The sequence below is a fragment of the Xenopus laevis genome, chromosome 2S, assembly GCF_017654675.1.
Source record: "Xenopus laevis strain J_2021 chromosome 2S, Xenopus_laevis_v10.1, whole genome shotgun sequence".
Taxonomy (NCBI): domain Eukaryota; kingdom Metazoa; phylum Chordata; class Amphibia; order Anura; family Pipidae; genus Xenopus; species Xenopus laevis.
Genome location: NC_054374.1, coordinates 163,322,550 through 163,340,992, shown reverse-complemented (window position 1 = coordinate 163,340,992; position 18,443 = coordinate 163,322,550). Strand labels below are relative to the sequence as shown.

The window sequence follows — 18,443 nt, the reverse complement described above, 5'->3', positions numbered from 1 at the left end:
CCAAGCAGGAAGACCTCATTTACACCATAATATGATATATTTAAAGGAGAAGGAAAGGCTTGCAGCACTTGCGGTGCCAAATGTTAGACACCCCAAGTGATTTTAGTTACTTACCTGAAACCCCGGGCCAGGGCTCCGATCAGCAGAAAACTGCACCAGCCTGGGGTTATACCAGTGAGCACCCGGAGTGATCCACTTCTGTCTTCAAATTTCCCTGGGGGAAACGCAAGCGCAGTTGAAAGAAATATGGACTTTTTAGTTAAAGTTAAAGCCGCGTGAAGAAGGAGTAAGATGGAAGAGGATCGATCCGTGGTGCTCACTGGTATAACCCGGGGCCGGTGCAGTTTTTTGCTGATAGGAGCACCGGCCCGGGGTTTACGGGTAAGTAAATACATTCACTTAGGGGTGCCTAACATTTGGAACCTCCAAATGCTGCAAGCCTTTCCTTCTCCTTTAATGCAAAAGAAAAAGGAAAAACTATGTAGAGAGATCCTTTAAAGGGGAAGGAAACCTCGTCGGCGCTAACCCCCCTCCTGTGTATTTCCCCCCCTCCCTCCTCCCCCCTGGCCTACCCCTCCCGCTGGGCAAATGCCCCTAACTTGTTACTTACCCTTCTGCGCAGGTCCAGTCCAGGGAGTTCACAGACGACATCTTCTTCCACGCGATCTTCTTCCTCCTTTGACCGGCGTTTTGACGCATACGCAGTAGGAGCATTTCGCCGGTACGGATCTACTGCGCATGCGCCAAAAGTCACGCGCATGCGCAGTAGATCGTACTGGCGAAACGATCCTACTGCGCATGCGCCGGTCAAAGGAGGAAGAAGATCGCGTGGAAGAAGATGTTGCCTGTGAACTCCCTGGACTGGACCTGCGCAGAAGGGTGAGTAACAAGTTAGGGGCATTTGCCCAGCGGGAGGGGTAGGCCAGGGTGGAGGAGGGAGCAATACACGGGAGGGGGGTTAGCGCCGACGAGGTTTCCTTCCCCTTTAAACTTACAGAATTGGAGGATAAGACGCATTCTAAGCACGGCTGCATGCTGATTTCTAACTCAGATAGTATACGGCTATAATCTACCTCAATGAAACAGTTCTTTTAGCAAGAGCTACAGAACCAGCTCAGCTTCACTGCAGGTCTCCTGGAGAGCAAAGGGGTTAAAGCGAGCCTTTAGTTCTATATACAAAATCTGAGCCTTTAGTTCTATATACAAAGTGCTGTGTGCTCTGCTTTATAGCAATGGGGCACTTGCAAGTCACCCCTATATCTGTGGGCCGGTGTTTACTTTATTCTCCGCTCCCATTCTATGTTCTCTGCTCCCCACATGTAATGGCTCCATTAGAACTGGCCACATCCTGCAGTCCCACATCTGTTTCCCATTCCCCCAAAATAGTCTCTGTGCTAGGTCACTCCAGTATATACCTCACTTCAACAAACACTCGGACGAATTGTGTAAATAAGCCGTATTCCACAGCATCATTTCAATCAACTGCCTAATGGCGTACACAGCCCCACAACACCCTGCTGACCACTCCAATCAGCACCAGCAGAAATTCTCCAATCAAATTTTCCTCCTTCATCTCCTTTTACCCATGACCAGTTCTCAGCCGCCTCAGCAATGAAGCCCCTCTCTACTTAGCCGTCGCTACTCACCATTAATGCATGATCTGCAGCAACCCCAACAGCACAACAAGGCAAAAACGGATGGACGGGTAATAAAAATTCTCAACATGAATCCCTGGGTACCCCTGAAAAAGTTACCCCAATGTCTCCATAGATCTACAACCAAATGTTTCTATATATCTGTAACCTTGTTATGAGCTAAGGGGGCCTAGCCTGAAGGTCAGTTAGGAGGAGATTTGGGGTGAGTGCTTATTTGTACCCTGGGTACCCCTGGAACTATACCTGGGTGACTGTTACCCCAATGTTTCTATATATCTGTAACCTTGTTATGAGCTAAGGGGGTTCAGCCTGAAGGTCAGTTAGGGGGAGATTTGGGGTGAGTGCTTATTTGTACCCTGGGTACCCCTGGAACTATAGCAGGGTGACACCCCAATGTTTCAATATATCTAACCTTGTTATGAGCTAAGGGGGCCCAGTCTGAAGGTCAGTTAGGGGGAGATTTGGGGTGAGTTCTTATTTGTGCCCTAGGTACCCCTGGAACTATAGCAGGGTGACACCCCAATGTTTCTATATATCTGTAACCTTGTTATGAGCTAAGGGGGCCCAGTCTGAAGGCCAGTTAGGGGGAGATTTGGGGTGAGTTCTTATTTGTGCCCTAGGTACCCCTGGAACTATAGCAGGGTGACACCCCAATGTTTCTATATATCTGTAACCTTGTTATGAGCTAAGGGGGTCCAGTCTGAAGGTCAGTTAGGGGGAGATTTGGGGTGAGTGTTTATTTGTGCCATGGGTACCCCTGGAACTATAGCAGGGTGACTGTTACCCCAATGTTTCTATATATCTGTAACCTTGTTATGAGCTAAGGGGGCCCAGTCTGAAGGTCAGTTAGGGGGAGATTTGGGGTGAGTGCTTATTTGTGCCCTGGGTACCCCTGGAACTATAGCAGGGTGACTGTTACCCCAATGTTTCTATATATCTGTAACCTTGTTATGAGCTAAGGGGACCCAGTCTGAAGGCCAGTTAGGGGGAGATTTGGGGTGAGTGCTTATTCCAGTCTCCAATTAAAATCAGTGCATGGTTGCTAGGGTAATTTGGACCCTAGCAACCAGATGGCAGAAATTGCTGCCGAATAAAAAGCTAAATAACTCAAAAACCACAAATAATAAAAAATTAAAAACAATTGCAATTTGTTTCAGAATACCCTATCTACATAATACTAAAAAGGTGAACAACCCCCTTTAAGATGTAAGTGATAATCAGGGGTTTTGATCAATGTTTATTTTCCAGATAATGGGTCTTTCCGCAATCTTTATAGCTTATGTCTGCTACAAAAACATTTAAACATTAATGAAACCCAATAGGCTGGTTTTGCCTCCGATAAGGATTGATTATATCATAGCTGGGATCAAGTACAATGTACTTTTGTTTTTTTGCTTTTAAAAGGAAATATTTAAAAATGTAAATTATTTTATTAAAACTGAGTCTATGGGCGTTCCCGTAATTGAGATTCCTGGACAGTCTGTTTCTGGATAACAGCTTAAAGGAAAACTATACCCCCCAAACAATGTAGGTCTCTATAAAAAGATATTGCATAAAACAGCTCATTTGTAAAACCCTGCTTCATGTAAATAAACCATTTTCATAATAATATACTTTTCTAGTAGTATGTGCCATTGAATATCGAAGTCGAAGGAATTTAGCGCAAATAGTTCGATCGAAGGATTATTCCTTCAATCGAACGATTAAATCCTTCGAATCGATCGAAGGAATATCCTTCGATCAAACAAACTTAGGAAAGCCTATGGGGACCTTCCCCATAGGCTAACATTGAGTTCGGTAGCTTTTAGACGGCAAACTAGGGGGGTCGAAGTTTTTTCTTAAAGAGACAGTACTTCGATTATCGAATGGTCGAATGATTTTTAGTTCGAATCCTTCGATTCAAAGTTGTAGTCGAAGTAGCCCATTCGATGGTCGAAGTAGCCCAAAAAACACACCAGTTTTTTTACTTCGAATCCTTCACTCGAAGTTAGTGAATTGGCCCCTTAGAGTTGAAGTATTTCTGGTCAGGTGATCTCTGAGGCAACACACAGACCATCACGAAATGGTGGCTCAAGGCAAGAGATGTAAAAGGACAATATTTACTAAAATATATATATTCCAGTTTGGTAAGATTCTTTAATATGCCACTTAATATAATGTGAACCACTTAATATAATGTGAACTGTTTCTTAAGTGTTCATTTTGGGGGTATAGTTTTCCTTTAAATACCTTTATAAGAAATGCATGTTATGAGCCAATTTCAGTGCAGGAGTGAACCGAGGCACAGCTTAAAATCTCAAGACAGCATACAAAAAACAAACCCATGCTTTTTGTGCCTGCACCAGTTAAGAGTTGATTAATTAACATTCAACGAGGTTTTCATGCATTACAATTTTTCCACTGCATCTTTTCGTAATAAATCAGAGGTGAATCGCATCTGCAGGCAGTTGCTATGCGAACCACAGACAGAGTCTCTAATATGGATAAATATATAACCTATTGTGATGGGAAAAAAATGTATTTACATCTGAAAGCAGCGCCTGTTAGAGAACGTATTTACATAGAATTTGGAAGAAGTCAAAATCCCTGTTTAGAGCTGACTTTCCTTGATTTGGCTACGCTTGTCCCCACCAGTTTAGAGAGAATGAGCACTGTATAAACAAACCCCTCCAAATCATTCTAACTGGTGCCGTCTGTGTCTCAGAGTTCATTATACAGGTATGGGACCTGTTATCCAGAATGCTCGGGACCTGGGGTTTTCCACTTAACAGATCTTTCTGTAATCTGGATCTTTATACCTTAAAGAGGTCGTTCACCTTTAAGTTAAGTTTAGTATATTATAGAATGGCTAATTCTAAGCAACTTTTCAATTGGACTTCCTTTTTTTCTTTTTTATAGTATTTGAATTATTTGCCTTTTTCTTCTGACTCTTTCCAGCTTTCAAATGGGGGTCACTGACCCCATCCAAAGAACAAATGTTCTGTAAGGCTACATTATTGCTCATCTTTCTATTCAGGCCTCTGCTATTCATATTCCAGTCTCTTATTCAAATCAATAGATGGTTGCGAAGATAATTTGGACCCTAACAAGCAGAAAATTTTATTGAAATGGCAAACAGGAGAACAGCTGAATAAACGGCTAAATAACTCAAAAACCATAAATAAAAAATGAAAACCAACCGAATATCACTCTCTACTTCAGACTAAAATTTAATGTAAAGGTGAACAACCCCTTTAAGTCTACTAAAAATGTAAACGTTAAATAAACCCAACAGGTTGGTTTTGCTTCCAATAAGGATTAATTATATATTAGTTGGGATCAATTACAAGCTACACAGAAAAAGGAAATCATTTTAAAAATTTGGATTATCTAGATCAGGGATCCCCAACCTTTACAACCTGTGAGCAACATTCAGAAGTAAAAGGAGTTGGGGAGCAACACTAGCCTGAAAAATGTTCCTGGAGTACCAAATAAGGGCTGTGATTGGCCATTTAGTAGCCCCTATGTGGATTGCCAACCTACATTGAGACTCTGTTTGGCAGTGCACCTGGTTTTCAGGCAATAAAACTCACCTCCAAGCCTGGAATTCAAAAATAAGCACCTGCTTTGAGGCCCCTGGGAGCAACATCCAAGGGGTTGGAGAGCAACATGTTGCTCGCGAGCTACTGGTTGGGGATCACTGATCTAGATAAAATGGAGTCGACCTTTCCGTAATTCAGAGCTTTCTGGATAACGGTTCCCATACAAAGGGAATTTAAGTGAAAATGAAAGTACTTTCAGTTTCACATTCTGTTCGGTTTAGATCAAGCTTTAAACTCCTGTAGAATATGGGTCACACTGCCCCTTCAATCATTTTCCTAACATCTCTAACCCTTTCAGTGCCAGTCTTCTGGCACTGCATGTTGCCAGTGAAGACCTGGAAAAGATCATATAATGAACGCAGACCTATAAATCAATATAATGGTACATTTATGCCCGGGCATAAATTTCACGGTGGATGGCATCTACAGGCTTAAGCCGAATCCAATACAAACACTGCAAAGTACAAATGTCTGACTACAAAATCATGACAGTAACTGATATCACAGCATATATTTCATTACTTGATCTCTCCATTAATGAAACACAGCCATGGTCTCTACTGACTCCCGCACACAACCCATGGATTTTTAGTAGGTGCTATAAGCAGAGATCACTGTATTGCTGCTTGTCTAAATGGAAATACCCACAGAAATGTGTCCACGAATTCTTATGCAGAAATACAAGTAATGCCCTGCACATACAGTAGGACAGGGATGATACAAGTCCAGTCCTGATACTGAACCCCAATCAGTCTCCTCTTCCGTATAGAGTGTTAGCTCTTCAGGACAAGAACCTCACATTGAAACCTGGTCATAGAGGAGACCGTGAGAATAAATACACTGTAAGCTAATTTGGATTTATGTGGCACTGAATAAATAAATACAATACTAGCCATAGTATACTCTATTTTATATTCCAGAGCAGCAAGTCCCAGTGGAATTTTCGAAGGCAACAATGCAGGCATGTAGTCATTTATGGACTCATTACCCAAACATCTGTCAGAAAATCACATGCTATCTGCTACATTAACTGTAGGATTCCCTCTTGTATATGTTTTAGCAAGGGATTTTAGGCGGTTGGTGTCTAAGAATTTCTAATATTCCTTTGCCTTAGTTATCAACTTAAAAAAAACATCAGTCTACCAAATCTATTAAGTTATTAGCCCCTGTATTGCATCTTATTTCTGGATCACTGGTTCTGCGGCAATTTATAATGTGCATTTAATGCATCACAGATACAGAACCTATACCCTGAATGAACAGCTAGCATATAGATCAGAAAGAGAAAAAAATATTAATTTCCATATTACCTGCAGGGATCTGTATCACCAATGAGTCTCTTAAAGGGCAGGGATTCCCAAGTTCATGATTTCTGAATGGACCAGTTTCTGCAGGCAACACTATCCTTGTTTATTCAAGGTACAGTTGTGTGATACATTATCCAGAAAGCTCTGAATTACAGAAAGGCCGTCTTCCCGAGACTGCATTTTATCCAAATAATCCATATTTTTTAAACTAATTCCCTTTTCTATGTAATAAAAAAAACAGTTCCTTTTACTTGATCCCAACTTAGATATAATTAATCCTTATTAGAAGCAAAACCAGCCTACTGGGTTTATTTGATGTTTACATGATTTTCCTAGTAGACTTAAGGTATGAAGATCCAAATTACAGAAAGATCCCTTATCTGGAAAACCCGAGGTCCCAAGCATTCTGGATAACAAGTCCCATACCCGCACTTTAAGAAGAATAACGTAATTCTGAATATATTAACTAAATCTTAAAGACTGTAGCATTTTTCACAGCACATTTCTACTAGGGATGCACCGAATCCACTATTTTGGATTCGGGCGAACATCTGAATCCTTTGCAAATGATTCGGCCGAATCCCGAACCTATTCCTAATTTGCATATAGGAAGGGGAAATTTTTTTTACTTTCTTGATTTGTGACAAAAAGTTATGCTATTTTCCTCCCATCCCTAATTTACATATGCAAATTAGGATTTCGATTTGTTTTGGCTGGGCAGAAGGATTCAGCCGAAACAGAAACCTGCTGAAATCTTGGCTGAATCCCGAACTGAATCCTGGATTCAGTGCATCCCTAATTTCTACTACAGATATGGCACTGGTTATCCAGAATGCTCAGGAACTGGTGTTTTCAGGATAAAGGATCTCTCTGCAATTTGGATCTTCATACCTTAGTCTACTAGAAAATGTAAACATTAAATAAATCCAATAGGCTGATTTTGCTTCCAATAAGGATTAATTATATCTTAGTTGGGATCAAGTACAAAGTACCGTTTTATTATCACACAGAAAAAGGAAATCATTTTTACAGATTTGATTATTTGATCATAGTGGAGTTTCTGGGAGACAGCATTTCCGTAATTCAGAGCTTTCTGGATGACGGATCTCATGTCTGTATAAGGCCACGTGGAAGTAAATATTAGGCAGATGGTGGCAATAAAGCAGGCCTAAAAGCAGTGTAAAGATCAGCAGCTTCTTAATAGCAAAGCTGAAGAAAATAGAAGAGCTGGAGGGGGCAACACGACAGGAAGATAAAGGTGTAGAACAATGGGCGTACAACTGCAGGCAATCAACACTGTGGGACGTGTACTAGCCAAGGCAACTGAGCTGCATTAAACAAGCCAAGGCCTTGCATGAAATCCCTGCACAGCTCCAGCACGTCAGTAATGCTCAGACATTCCATTATATAGAGGTACCCTCCAGTGTACAGGGGCCACAGTCTCTGAGAACCACTGGGCAATAATAAAACATAATATAGCAATGCAGCCTTTCCTATAACATTCCTTCCACTCCCAGTACAACCTATGTCTCTGCCTGATGTCAATACCTCAATTTAACTACAATCAGGGGTTACCCCTAAAATAAATGTAGTTAAACTCCCTCACAGCAACCCCATCAATTCACTAATGAGACAAATAATGATTATCCTATAAAGCCCAACAGGAGGTGCTGTTGTTGTGCAGTTGTGCCTCCGTGTTTAGGATCGGAGCATGAAGCGGTGTGTATTGTCTCCTCACAACATGGAATAACTCACATGGCAGCACAGCACACTGATGCTACATTTACTATTTGGCTGGAGAAACCACAAGTAACCCAAAAAAATCTGCATGAACGCCCACATGACGTATCATTTTGATTAGTCAGGGGCCTCACAAGCGGCATGTTGCCAAGGACTGCTTTTAAGTAACCCTACATTATACAGTATCTGTAGCCATTATTACCTGCCGGCTCAGCACAATCACAACTATCACCCCCTCCCTATAAGAACACCCCTGATTTTCACTCCATCCCACAAACAGCAAAGGTTGTAAGTCAGAAACATCCAACCCAATCAATATCCAATATGGCAACCATGTCATTGCAGAAAGAGAAGAGCCTTGTATTATGTTCCAACACAATATCATTTCCCAGCCATATATAATTACCTTACTGTACAGTCACAGCCATATATATATATATATATATATATATATATATATATATATTTTTTTTTTTTTTTTTAATCTTCCTGCACAGCATCAAAACTACTATATATCGATATAGTCAGTGACTTGTGCAGTATCATATCCCCAGTCCCATATAAAGAGTCAGTGAGAGAGCAGATGAAGCTGTACAGGAGTAACACGTAATATCTATATATCATACAAGCCTCCTGACTCCCAGTCTTCCTACAACAAATCCCTCCCCTGTCTGTTCTCTCCTGCAGCACAAACACCCCCCTTACTAAACACCACTTAGTACAATCCGCCCACACACATATATATACACATATAGACACACACATATATACACATAGACACACACATATAATAAAGACAGACACACACACTCCAGTGTTCTTTCCCTGACAGCCCCAGTATTTCCCACAATTCCCGCTGCTCCTCAGCATTACTGTATTTAGTACAAGCAGCCGCCTCACACAATAAGCTTCCCGGCATCCTCTCTGCTCTTGGACACTCCATTCCCCCCCCCCCCACACACACACAAAGATATATATATATATATATATATATATATATATATATATATATATATATATATATATATATATATATATAGATATAGATATATCTATATATAACTGTACCCACCTCAGACTCCTACTGCTGTTATTATTATGGGGCAGATACAGTAACTCCCTGCACCTGCCCCCACCCCCTCTCTCCCCGCCCCCATCTCTCCCGGGCCCTGCTGCCCCTCTCGACCCCACAGCTCCCCCCCGACCGGCTCCCTCTCTTCACAGGCCGTGTCCTATATCAGCGTGTCACACTCACCGGGCCTCTCGTCTCAGCTCTGCCAGTAACGCTCCGTAGCGCGGGATGTCGGTGAGTCAGGCTGCACAGACCGTCTTGTCTCTCAGAGATGCGGAGGGGCGGGGCCACAGCGGTGAGGAGGCGGGAAACATTCTGTCACCGTGACGTCACCTCCGCCATAACCTGAGTGGGCAGCGGCTTCTCTTCCCTGACCCTCATTCACTGCCTGAGAGATGGGAGGGGAAATAGTTGCCACTGACCCTATATATAGTATCCTGAGCGCTGGGCTCCATTCTGTGGGCTGCCTCCCCTCACTAGTGGCACTGATTTTCCCCTTATTTTATAGTATCAAGTCTGGGCTCCATTCTGTGGGTTGCCTCCCCTCATTAGTGTCACACTGACTGGCCCCCTTATCCTGTAGTATCAAGTCTGGGCTCCATTCTGTTTGCTGCGCCCCCTCACTCCCTCACAGACAGTCTGTTACTGGCCCTATGTGTAGAATCCCAACAGGCCTCCAGTCCCAAACTCTTCTCCCACTGACTAAAGGAGCCACAGACATGTAATAATTACTTTATGTCCTGCTACTCTGTCTCTGCCAGTATTTTACTGGTCTGGCTGGTAAAAATGGAATGACCTTCCTATATATTTATCTTTATTCCCTATTAATAACATTGGGATCACTGACCTTCCTATATATTTATCTTTATTCCCTATTAATAACATTGGGATCACTGACCTTCCTATATATTTATCTTTGATCCCAATGTTATTAATAGGGAAAAAAGATAAATATATAGGAAGGCCAGTGATCACAATGTTATTAATAGGGAATAAAGATAAATATATAGGAAGGCCAGTGATCCCAATGTTATTAATAGGGAATAAAGATAAATATATAGGAAGGTCAGTGATCCCAATGTTATTAATAGGGAATAAAGATAAATATATAGGAAGGTCAGTAATCCCAATGTTATTAATAGGGAATAAAGATAAATATATAGGAAGGTCAGTGATCCCAATGTTATTAATAGGGAATAAAGATAAATATATAGGAAGGTCAGTGATCCCAATGTTATTAATAGGGAATAAAGATAAATATATAGGAAGGTCAGTGAGCCCAATGTTATTAATAGAGAATAAAGATAAATATATAGGAAGGTCAGTGATCCCAATGTTATTAATAGGGAATAAAGATAAATATATAGGAAGGTCAGTGATCCCAATGTTATTAATAGGGAATAAAGATAAATATATAGGAAGGTCAGTGATCCCAATGTTATTAATAGGGAATAAAGATAAATATATAGGAAGGCCAGTGATATGATCCCAATGTTATTAATATGGAATAAAGATAAATATATAGGAAGGCCAGTGATCCCAATGTTATTAATAGGGAATAAAGATAAATATATAGGAAGGCCGGTATTTTTTTACAGAAAAGTGGCAACCATAGGCACCATCAACATTTAACATCTTGGCAGATTGACCAGACGACCAGTATCCAAGAGTTTTATCAGTCGGCTTGTCTTCCACCATACGCACACCCAATAGCCTATTGGCTTCATACAATAATAGTGCCTGTCTGGCCACCTTTAATACAACATTATTGTATTAGAAAGGGTACAGAGAAGGGCAACTAAGCTGATAAAGGGAAAATCTTAGCTATGAGGAAAGACTGGCCAAATTGGGGATGTTCACGCTGGAGAAGAGGCGCTTAAGGGGTGATATGATAACTATGTATAAATATATAAGGGGATCATATAATAATCTCTCAGTTGTACAGGCTGATACATTAGATAGCTTTAAGAAGGGGTTGGATGGTGTTTAGCAAGTGAGGGAATACAGGGATATGGGAGATAGCTCATAGTACAAGTTGATCCAGGGACTGGTCCCATTGCCATTTTGGAGTCACGAAGGAAATTTTCCCCCTCTGAGGCAAATTCAGATGGGGTTTTTTTTTTTGCCTTCCTCTGAATCAACTAGCAGTTATGCAGATTTAAAAAAAAAAAACACAAAAAACTAAAAGGTTGAACTTGATGGATGTGTGTCTTTTTTCAACCTTACTTACTATGTTACTATGTTACCCACACAGGCTGAGAATAAGGCATCTGAACTATTTATCATATTAACTAAGCTCCACTCCCTAAGCCTTCCCACACTAACTGACATAAAGAAAAGCTGGGAGTGGGGGCACAGACTGGGCACCTGCACTGGGACCAGTTATACCAACAGGGAGACATGTGAATTAGTTACTGGCACTGACAGGCCGTGAATAACGAGGCCCTATTGTCTTTGTAAATGGGGTGAGACAATGGAACTGACCCAATATACTAAATGGGGCCCTTTGCCTACATGGGAGACGTCACTCCTCACTGACTGGGAGAGATGAGGGGGTACAGTAGTATAGACTAGCCATAGAATATGACTCTATACCAGTGATCCCCAACCAGTAGCTCGTGAGCAACATGTTGCTCTCCACCCCCTTGGATGTTGCTCTCGGTGGCCTCAGAGCAGGTGCTTATTTTTAAATTGCTGACTTGGAGGCAAGTTCTGGTTGCATAAAATCCAGGTGTAATGCCAAAAAGAGCCTCAATGTAGGTTGACAATCCACATGGGGGCTGCAAAATGGCCAATCACAGCACTTATTTGGGACCCCAATAACATTTTTAATGTTAATGTTGCTCCCCAACTCCTTTTACTTCTGAATGTTGCTCACGGGTTCAAAAGGTTGGGGATCCCTGCTCTATACTGACTGAGACCATTCCATGGAGAACCTCTGCAAAATAGTAGGGAGGACAGACACTGACTGGTCACTAATAATGAAATTCCAGGTGCCCCTCAATAACTCAATAGGAAAGCTGGTAGGGACACTTGGACCGACTGGCCACACAAACTCACCCAATATACTGCAGTACCTATTGTCTGTATACTGTATATATACTGGGCCAGATCCCAGCATAACCCATGTCTCTCTCTAATGCAGCTTAACCCAACAGTAACTATTATTTGTACAACATTGTATACTGTACATACTGCAATGGTTCCCAGCAGCACCTATTATCTGTATACACACATGAGTGATCCCAGCAGCACCCATATTCTGTAGTCACACAGGAGTGATCCCAGTAGCTCCTATATTCTGTATACATGGGAGTGATCCCAGCAGCACCTATATTCTGTACACACACAGGAGTGATCCCAATAGCACCTATATTCTGTATACACACAGGAGTGATCCCAGTAGCACCTATATTCTGTATACACACAGGAGTGATCCCAGTAGCACCTATATTCTGTATACACACAGGAGTGATCCCAGCAGCACCCATATTCTGTATACACACAGGAGTGATCCCAGCAGCACCTATATTTTGTATACAACTAATTGCAGCAGCACCCTTGCTCTCTATACGTATTGGGACTGACCCCAGCTGGACCCATGGGCTGTATTCGTTATGGAACTGAATCCAGTAGCACCCATGGTGTGTGAAGGGAATGGGACTGTATATGTAGTAGTCACACCTTGATGACTACTACAGATTAGTGGGAAGAAGCCCCCTTTGATTTCATCTATTTATTAGTGGTAAAAATGTATAATATGTCATTCAATTTGTAATTTGGTAACAGAATACATTTAAGCTTCAGCTATTTTGCCTTGACCACTTTATTTCAAGAAATTGTTCAGCAAAATGTGGTTTTCAATGTCCCCGGTCTAGGTCCCAATTTGTGCACAATTGCACCACAATTAAAGCATTGCCTTATCAAGCCATAGTCTAATTAAGTTCTGGACACCCAGCCTGTTTGGTTGCTGTAGTGTAATTTATATTACTTAGGGCAGGCTATCAGTGTCAGGGCTTATACATCTAGGCTTCAAGAAGATACAGATACTAAACATAGTAAAATAATTGCCAAGCTTGAGTACTTATCTCATTTTATTTCTGCGTGGCTCTGGTATCACATTCTGATTAAGCTACAGAGAAATATTTTGATGGGACAATCTCTGTGATGAGACAACCTCTGTGGTGGGATGATCTATGTGAAGGGACGACTTCTACAATGGCACAACTCTGATGGGACAACCTCTGTGATTGGAGGAACTTTGTGATGGCATGACCTCTGTGATGGGACAAGTTCTGTTATGGGATGAACTCTGTGATTGGACAACCTCTGTGATGGGACGAACTCTCTGAAGGGACAAACTCTGTGATGGGTCAAACTCTGTGATGGCATGACCTCTGTAATGGGACAACTTCTGTTATGGGATGAACTCTGTGATTGGATAACCTCTGTAATGGAACAACCTCGGTGGTGGGACAACCTCTGTGATGGGACAAATTTTGTGATGGCATGACCTCTGTAATGGGACAACCTCTGTGATGGCATGAATCTGGGATGGCACGATTCTGATAGGACAACCTCTGTGATGGCATGACCTATGTGATAGGGCAACCACTTGATGGAACAAACTCAGTGATGGCATGACCTCTGTGATGGGATGAACTCTGTTATAGGACAATCTCTATGATGGGACCAACTCTGTGATGGCATAACCTCTGTGATGGGACAACATCACTGAAAGTCAACGCCAATTCTTGGGTTGTTCTCTCTCTTGTATGCATATGTAATTAAGTTTTGGATGGTACAGTTATGGCATTCTGATGTAGTGGCACAGACAGATTGTGGTGGGAAGACTTCTTTGATGGCACAACCTCAATGAAACTATCCCCCAAACTGGTCATATCTGGGCACATGTACTGCAGCCCTTGTGGCTCCTCGAGGCAGGTAATGTAATAGATTAAAGACTGCAAATGACGAATATACTAACTCACTGTTTACAGGGAACTCCACCATAAATGCTGACATTAAAAGTAGAAATAACGCACAATAACACATAGGGGATTTACCTTTTTTGTATATACACTAAGCCCACCAACCACACATCATAGCTCCCATTTCATTGGTTAGTCATTTCCAGTACATAAAAGGTCTGCTTCATGGCTTCAAGCTATTGACTACCAGTTGTATAGATGACTTGTGAGGACAGAACGTTATGGAGAACATATAAGTATTCCGTTTACCAACAATGAGGCCTCTCTAGAAGACCAGCCGTCAAACTAGGAGCATACACTTCAAAATCCTTAGCTCAGTACAGAGTACATGTCTTCTGGGAAGTAGATGCAGAAGGAAAGGGACTAAAGGACTTTAAGGACTAAAGGATCACAGCAGCTTAACGAGTCCAGGATATTCCATTATAGCCTACTTCCCCTTGATCAGCCACCCTCTCGCCAATGCAAGGCCTCCCCACATTTCCCTGGATTTGTGACTATGAGAGATACATTTTTGCAGATACTCCATATTGAGTAGAGTGATTCAGATGATTACATGGCAGGAGCACAGAGGCTTTTGGGTTCCCCGTGGAGAGGTGAGCTGATTTATTCGTCTGTAGCCGAGAGGCGGCTGTGGTTTTGCCGCATTACGTGGATTATTTGTATCCAGCTTGCCACAGGCTCCACTTTCATGTTTCCTTCAGGACAATGTGACATCAGAATATCACTGGTGATTTGCTTCTATCCCACTGAGCAATCTCACAGCATTCTCTGGGCTGCATGGGATTGGATCTAACCGTTTGCTTATTTAGCTTTTTTCTCGCTCTTACGGACTGATAGACAAAGAGGGCAGAAAGTGGATTTTTTCACTGGCACTGCCTCGGCCCAGCAGATTGTCCAGCAAAATTCAAATGAAAAGCTTCTTCCCAGTGAGAGAACTGACAGATATTAACCCTTCCAGCACAATCGTGGAGAAGGATTTAAAAATGAAGAAGCAGTGGTACAAGTTTTATATGAACTGCAGTTCTCTGGAGAAAAACAATGAAAATCACTTTGGTGGGTCACTACGAATACCAGATTATCTCCAAAAACATGCCATTGATTTTGAACATCAGCCATGTGCCACTATTGACACCCCCTTCCCAGAGACTATTATCCACTGTTACTATAGGCACCATCTCTCCCTACTATTCCTGCTATCCCACAGTCACACTCCCTTCCCAGAGACTATTATCCACTGTTACTATAGGCACCATCTCTCCCTACTACACCTGCTATCCTACAGTCACACTCCCTTCCAAGAGACTATTATCCACTGTTACTATAGGCACCATCTCTCCCTACTATACCTGCTATCCCACAGTCACACTCCCTTCCCAGAGACTATTATCCACTGTTACTATAGGCACCATCTCTCCCTACTATACCTGCTATCCCACAGTCACACTCCCTTCCCAGAGACTATTATCCACTGTTACTATAGACACCATCTCTCCCTACTATACCTGCTATCCCACAGTCACACTCCCTTCCCAGAGACTATTATCCACTGTTACTATAGGCACTATCTCTCCCTACTATACCTGCTATCCCACAGTCACACTCCCTTCCCAGAGACTATTATCCACTGTTACTATAGACACATCTCTCCCTACTATACCTGCTATCCCACAGTCACACTCCCTTCCCAGAGACTATTATCCACTGTTACTATAGACACATCTCTCCCTACTATACCTGCTATCCCACAGTCACACTCCCTTCCCAGAGACTATTATCCACTGTTACTATAGACACCATCTCTCCCTACTATACCTGCTATCCCACAGTCACACTCCCTTCCCAGAGACTATTATCCACTGTTACTATAGGCACCAGTCACACTCACACTCCCTTTCCAGAGCCTTTTTCTCCCCCCAAAACCAGGAGAATTCAGAAGTCACTGTGCTCAGGTAAGCAGGAATGGACAAAGATTCATACAATGGGTAAGAAATCACTGGCACTCAAAGGGCAGGTGCAAGCAGGGACAGGCCCTTGCGTTTATTCACAGAAAATGCAACGTTTCGGGGTCAGACCCCTTTATAAAGGGGTCTGACCCCGAAACGTTGCATTTTCTGTGAATAAACGCAAGGGCCTGTCCCTGCTTGCACCTGCCCTTTAAGTGCCAGTGATTTCTTACCCATTTGATGTTGGAGGGTGCCGACCCCTTCGTCACCGTGCACCGGGCAATCAACACGAAGGCCAGGGAGTGCGAGAAGAGCTTTTCATCCAATGATTCATACAAACATACTCTATTTTTATGCCTGTGTTACTGTACAGTCAATAAGCAGCAATATTTCAATCTTTTTCTATTTTTCCTGTTTCTTTAACCAGGAACTCCATCAACCTGAGGAGAGCTGCAACAATGTAAGCAAATAGAATACTTAACCAAACTTTGAGTTACTTTGCATTACATTGATCAGTAATTAATAATGGATTCTTTATCTTTTTCTTTGCGTTAACCAGGAAGAACAACTGAGTGAACAAGAGCAGGAACAGGAGGAAGAAGATGAGGAGGATGAGAAAAAGGAGACATCCTCCAACTCCAGCCACTGCCATGTAAGCAGAAAATAACCAACGAATGCAAATCTATATTTTAGCAACTTCCCTAGAGAGCCAAATAGATGTCATACAGAATGGTTCACAAATAATCTTTTTATTTACCAGGAGACACTGGTTGAAACTGGCAATACCATCTGTCAGGATAAAGAACCAGTATAACATGTTTTCCAGTATAGTATTGAACCATTTTAAACATATTTTTGCCCCAAGACAGGCCCTCTATCCAATCAAATCCCACAAATTAATATGTAGGCCCCTGTTCCCCAATACCTTAATACCAAAAGTACAGGTGCTTATAATGCAAGTGCAATAACATCCATATTTCTAATCATGTTCTAGACAGGATATATATTGCCTAAACTCCCATCCCGCCGGACTTCACTGACAGCACTGAGATAGCAGCTCTGGGCCCTTCATGTTAGATAATATCAGATTAATTCCCGTCCCTCCTTCCATTATACTAGTGACCCTCTGGTAACCTGCGATAGAAACACATTGGTACAAGTAGTTTCATGGGAAAGAACCATTGCAGGCTCGCAGGGGGTCTTATTAAACCTTTGGATGAATTACTGGAGAATCAGCATGGGCAACATAGCGAGTCTTGCAACTTCACTCTTTATAGTATTTTTTAATTTTATTTACATTTTTATTCGTATTTTTTTGGTGCCGCAGTCCGAGACCAACAGTGTCATTCCCACAGGGACTATAGGAAGTGCGCGTCACCAGCAGACCCCCCTCAATTATCCAACAAGTAACCTTCCCCCCCGCAGGGCAGCTGGCAGCCACCCTGGCCGCCAGCTGCTCCTCAAACCTGCAGAAATTCCCCGAGAAGAAACAGCGAGGAGACACTCGCCTTTGATGAGCTCATGTCAGAACTGATAGTGTCCCGGGTATGGAATTTCGCTTATCTCCTCACAGCTGCCGTGCAGGGGGAGGAACTTGGGCTCTGCCTGCTGCTGTTGAACTACAACTCCCAGCATTCCCCAGAATTCTTGCAGAGTGTGCTATAGTGTAACAGCAGCTGTAAAGGCAACTACAAGAGGTCCTCTGCACTCAACCCATTATCAATATATTTAAGACAGAGACATTTTGTGCTACTGCTACTGAAAATGCCTTACCCTTTAAACAAAACAGGGATTGTTTGTCCATATATTGCAATATATTTAAGCTGAACAACTACGTCACAGTCATCCCATATCTGGCCAGTCCTACGCTTAATTTTCATCTGATTCATTAAGAATTCAATTGCTTAATTATACATTTTACAAAGGGACTAAGTTTTACCTGCAACTTACTAGCTGCTTTCAAAGTAAAACTCCCAAACTTGGCTGCCCTTTTATTAGACACCAGTGGGATCACCTGACTATAGTTGGGAAGGGTGGAGCTACAACATGGAGCTGGTCACTGCTCCTGTATAACTATAACAAACAAGGGAAAGTTGTGCTCACCACTATTTTTTAAAACCATTAGGTGGGGGTGCAATGGGTTGAGTGCAGAGG

The 18,443-nt window shown here is 42.3% G+C and overlaps 1 protein-coding gene across 1 annotated transcript in view; it reads right to left on the bottom strand.

The window, feature by feature from the left end:
• Positions 1-9,628, bottom strand: part of fam168a.S (family with sequence similarity 168 member A S homeolog) — a 49,596-nt gene extending 39,968 nt beyond the window's left edge. Inside the window, 1 exon segment of the mRNA NM_001094342.1 lies at positions 9,539-9,628. The gene's annotated coding sequence lies outside the window, so the exon portion shown is untranslated.
• Between the last annotated feature and the right edge of the window lie 8,815 nt (positions 9,629-18,443).